This window comes from Seriola aureovittata, chromosome 4 (genome assembly GCF_021018895.1).
Source record: "Seriola aureovittata isolate HTS-2021-v1 ecotype China chromosome 4, ASM2101889v1, whole genome shotgun sequence".
Classification (NCBI taxonomy): Eukaryota; Metazoa; Chordata; class Actinopteri; order Carangiformes; family Carangidae; genus Seriola; species Seriola aureovittata.
This window is the reverse complement of record NC_079367.1, coordinates 55,001-59,325: the sequence shown is the minus strand read 5'-3', so window position 1 is coordinate 59,325 and position 4,325 is coordinate 55,001. Positions and strand designations below refer to the sequence as shown.

At 46.0% G+C, this 4,325-nt stretch overlaps 7 non-coding genes and 1 pseudogene across 7 annotated transcripts; all 8 read left to right on the top strand.

Moving 5' to 3' along the window:
* Positions 1 to 1,371: 1,371 nt before the first annotated feature.
* Positions 1,372 to 1,490, top strand: LOC130168464 (5S ribosomal RNA). The gene has a single exon (XR_008827486.1). It is a non-coding gene; the product is annotated as a 5S ribosomal RNA (ribosomal RNA).
* A 270-nt stretch (positions 1,491 to 1,760) lies between these two features.
* On the top strand, positions 1,761 to 1,879 carry LOC130168463 (5S ribosomal RNA). The gene has a single exon (XR_008827485.1). It is a non-coding gene; the product is annotated as a 5S ribosomal RNA (ribosomal RNA).
* A 275-nt stretch (positions 1,880 to 2,154) lies between these two features.
* LOC130168620 (5S ribosomal RNA) lies at positions 2,155 to 2,272 on the top strand. Its single transcript, XR_008827636.1, has one exon. It is a non-coding gene; the product is annotated as a 5S ribosomal RNA (ribosomal RNA).
* Positions 2,273 to 2,547: 275 nt separating this feature from the next.
* On the top strand, positions 2,548 to 2,655 carry LOC130168697 (5S ribosomal RNA; annotated as a pseudogene).
* Positions 2,656 to 2,930: 275 nt separating this feature from the next.
* LOC130168462 (5S ribosomal RNA) lies at positions 2,931 to 3,049 on the top strand. Its single transcript, XR_008827484.1, has one exon. It is a non-coding gene; the product is annotated as a 5S ribosomal RNA (ribosomal RNA).
* Positions 3,050 to 3,324: 275 nt separating this feature from the next.
* LOC130168649 (5S ribosomal RNA) lies at positions 3,325 to 3,441 on the top strand. Its single transcript, XR_008827660.1, has one exon. It is a non-coding gene; the product is annotated as a 5S ribosomal RNA (ribosomal RNA).
* Positions 3,442 to 3,716: 275 nt separating this feature from the next.
* Positions 3,717 to 3,835, top strand: LOC130168460 (5S ribosomal RNA). Its single transcript, XR_008827483.1, has one exon. It is a non-coding gene; the product is annotated as a 5S ribosomal RNA (ribosomal RNA).
* A 274-nt stretch (positions 3,836 to 4,109) lies between these two features.
* Positions 4,110 to 4,227, top strand: LOC130168619 (5S ribosomal RNA). Its single transcript, XR_008827635.1, has one exon. It is a non-coding gene; the product is annotated as a 5S ribosomal RNA (ribosomal RNA).
* The last annotated feature ends 98 nt before the right edge of the window (positions 4,228 to 4,325 follow it).

Below are 4,325 nucleotides of genomic sequence, written 5' to 3'. Positions count from 1 at the left end.
TACAACATAAGGCACAGAAGAATATACACCGGAATCAGACTACACCAGATCAACAAAGATAAGTATTCACGGACATGTGCAGTTTGTAATAACCAACCAGAAGATTTAGATCACTTACTTTTTTCATGTACACACACCATACCTTTACAAAACTTAGTCAAAACAATACTGAAAACACACTGTAATTACACACCACACAGGAATGTAGACTGGAAATGGAACTGGACATTTGGGCTCACAAAAAAACATGCAAAACAAAACATAACACTCATAAACACAATCCTCACAATAGCCAGGAAAGCCATATGGATAAGAAGGAACATTGCACTCTACGACAAGAAAACCATAAATATCATACACTTCTTCAAAAACACAGTTTCAACACATCTCAAAACAGTATTTACAGCAGACCCAGTCATATTCGATAAACATTTCAGCAGACATAACAGCTTGATCAGATTCACAGAAAACAATACAATCACTATTAACATATAAGGTTTTTTTGTAAGCAGAACTGTTTGTCTTATGTGTGTGTACTTTGTGTATTTTGTGTTTACTAAGCAGAATCATAGCTTCGCGCTGGTTGTTTTATGTTTGTTTCATATAGATAAAGCAGAATCATAGCTTCGCGCTGGTTGTTTTATGTTGGTTTATTTTGTTTACTAAGCAGAATCATAGCTTCGCGCTGGTTGTTTTATGTTTGTTTTATTTTGTTTACTAAGCAGAATCATAGCTTTGCGCTGGTTGTTTTATGTTGGTTTATTTTGTTAAATAGGTAGAATCATAGCTTCGCGCTGGTTGTTTTATGTTGGTTTATTATATTTGATTTATTAGACAGAACAATAACTTTTCTTTTTTTTTTTTTTTTTTTTGCACTCAGTGTTATTGTGGCTGTGTGTCTTTTGTTTTGTCAATTTGTTTATTAATGTTTGTCTGCCCTTTAAATGTATGTAAAATAAGAATCGTGCTATATTTTTGATAATAAAATATAAAAAAAAAAAAAAACACGCCCGATCTCGTCCGATCTCGGAAGCCAAGCAGGGTCGGGCCTGGTTAGTACTTGGATGGGAGACCGCCTGGGAATACCAGGTGCTGTAAGCTTTTTGGCATCTCTTTGCAATCAGCAGAGGACGCTGCTGCTCCTGCTTCAACAACCTGTTACTCTGCACCTGGCTGCACTTTTGGGGACAGCACAGATCACAATGTAAAGACACTTTTGTATTAAAATGTTACAAAGTTGACATGTTGAGAGCCAAAGCAACAAGCAAACGCTGAAAAGGAAAGGCTCCTGCGCTAGACATAAACACGTAGCTTCGTGCATGAAGGACATGATCGTCATGTTTAAAGAGGGTATTTGTCGCGCTCCCTCTCGCTTACGGCCATACCACTCTGAACACGCCCGATCTCGTCCGATCTCGGAAGCCAAGCAGGGTCGGGCCTGGTTAGTACTTGGATGGGAGACCGCCTGGGAATACCAGGTGCTGTAAGCTTTTTGGCATCTCTTTGCAATCAGCAGAGGACGCTGCTGCTCCTGCTTCAACAACCTGTTACTCTGCACCTGGCTGCACTTTTGGGGACAGCACAGATCACAATGTAAAGACACTTTTGTATTAAAATGTTACAAAGTTGACATGTTGAGAGCCAAAGCAACAAGCAAACGCTGAAAAGGAAAGGCTCCTGCGCTAGACATAAACACGTAGCTTCGTGCATGAAGGACATGATCGTCATGTTTAAAGAGGGTATTTGTCGCGCTCCCTCTCGCTTACGGCCATACCACTCTGAACACGCCCGATCTCGTCCGATCTCGGAAGCCAAGCAGGGTCGGGCCTGGTTAGTACTTGGATGGGAGACCGCCTGGGAATACCAGGTGCTGTAAGCTTTTTGGCATCTCTTTGCAATCAGCAGAGGACGCTGCTGCTCCTGCTTCAACAACCTGTTACTCTGCACCTGGCTGCACTTTTGGGGACGGGACAGCACAGATCACAATGTAAAGACACTTTTGTATTAAAATGTTACAAAGTTGACATGTTGAGAGCCAAAGCAACAAGCAAACGCTGAAAAGGAAAGGCTCCTGCGCTAGACATAAACACGTAGCTTCGTGCATGAAGGACATGATCGTCATGTTTAAAGAGGGTATTTGTCGCGCTCCCTCTCGCTTACGGCCATACCACTCTGAACACGCCCGATCTCGTCCGATCTCGGAAGCCAAGCAGGGTCGGCCTGGTTAGTACTTGGATGGGAGACCGCCTGGGAATACCAGGTGCTGTAAGCTTTTTGGCATCTCTTTGCAATCAGCAGAGGACGCTGCTGCTCCTGCTTCAACAACCTGTTACTCTGCACCTGGCTGCACTTTTGGGGACGGGACAGCACAGATCACAATGTAAAGACACTTTTGTATTAAAATGTTACAAAGTTGACATGTTGAGAGCCAAAGCAACAAGCAAACGCTGAAAAGGAAAGGCTCCTGCGCTAGACATAAACACGTAGCTTCGTGCATGAAGGACATGATCGTCATGTTTAAAGAGGGTATTTGTCGCGCTCCCTCTCGCTTACGGCCATACCACTCTGAACGCGCCCGATCTCGGAAGCCAAGCAGGGTCGGGCCTGGTTAGTACTTGGATGGAGACCGCCTGGGAATACCAGGTGCTGTAAGCTTTTTCGCATCTCTTTGCAATCAGCAGAGGACGCTGCTGCTCCTGCTTCAACAACCTGTTACTCTGCACCTGGCTGCACTTTTGGGGACGGGACAGCACAGATCACAATGTAAAGACACTTTTGTATTAAAATGTTACAAAGTTGACATGTTGAGAGCCAAAGCAACAAGCAAACGCTGAAAAGGAAAGGCTCCTGCGCTAGACATAAACACGTAGCTTCGTGCATGAAGGACATGATCGTCATGTTTAAAGAGGGTATTTGTCGCGCTCCCTCTCGCTTACGGCCATACCACTCTGAACACGCCCGATCTCGTCCGATCTCGGAAGCCAAGCAGGGTCGGGCCTGGTTAGTACTTGGATGGGAGACCGCCTGGGAATACCAGGTGCTGTAAGCTTTTTGGCATCTCTTTGCAATCAGCAGAGGACGCTGCTGCTCCTGCTTCAACAACCTGTTACTCTGCACCTGGCTGCACTTTTGGGGACGGGACAGCACAGATCACAATGTAAAGACACTTTTGTATTAAAATGTTACAAAGTTGACATGTTGAGAGCCAAAGCAACAAGCAAACGCTGAAAAGGAAAGGCTCCTGCGCTAGACATAAACACGTAGCTTCGTGCATGAAGGACATGATCGTCATGTTTAAAGAGGGTATTTGTCGCGCTCCCTCTCGCTTACGGCCATACCACTCTGAACACGCCCGATCTCGTCCGATCTCGGAAGCCAAGCAGGTCGGGCCTGGTTAGTACTTGGATGGAGACCGCCTGGGAATACCAGGTGCTGTAAGCTTTTTGGCATCTCTTTGCAATCAGCAGAGGACGCTGCTGCTCCTGCTTCAACAACCTGTTACTCTGCACCTGGCTGCACTTTTGGGGACGGGACAGCACAGATCACAATGTAAAGACACTTTTGTATTAAAATGTTACAAAGTTGACATGTTGAGAGCCAAAGCAACAAGCAAACGCTGAAAAGGAAAGGCTCCTGCGCTAGACATAAACACGTAGCTTCGTGCATGAAGGACATGATCGTCATGTTTAAAGAGGGTATTTGTCGCGCTCCCTCTCGCTTACGGCCATACCACTCTGAACACGCCCGATCTCGTCCGATCTCGGAAGCCAAGCAGGGTCGGGCCTGGTTAGTACTTGGATGGGAGACCGCCTGGGAATACCAGGTGCTGTAAGCTTTTTGGCATCTCTTTGCAATCAGCAGAGGACGCTGCTGCTCCTGCTTCAACAACCTGTTACTCTGCACCTGGCTGCACTTTTGGGGACGGGACAGCACAGATCACAATGTAAAGACACTTTTGTATTAAAATGTTACAAAGTTGACATGTTGAGAGCCAAAGCAACAAGCAAACGCTGAAAAGGAAAGGCTCCTGCGCTAGACATAAACACGTAGCTTCGTGCATGAAGGACATGATCGTCATGTTTAAAGAGGTATTTGTCGCGCTCCCTCTCGCTTACGGCCATACCACTCTGAACACGCCCGATCTCGTCCGATCTCGGAAGCCAAGCAGGGTCGGCCTGGTTAGTACTTGGATGGGAGACCGCCTGGGAATACCAGGTGCTGTAAGCTTTTTGGCATCTCTTTGCAATCAGCAGAGGACGCTGCTGCTCCTGCTTCAACAACCTGTTACTCTGCACCTGGCTGCACTTTTGGGGACGGGACAGCAC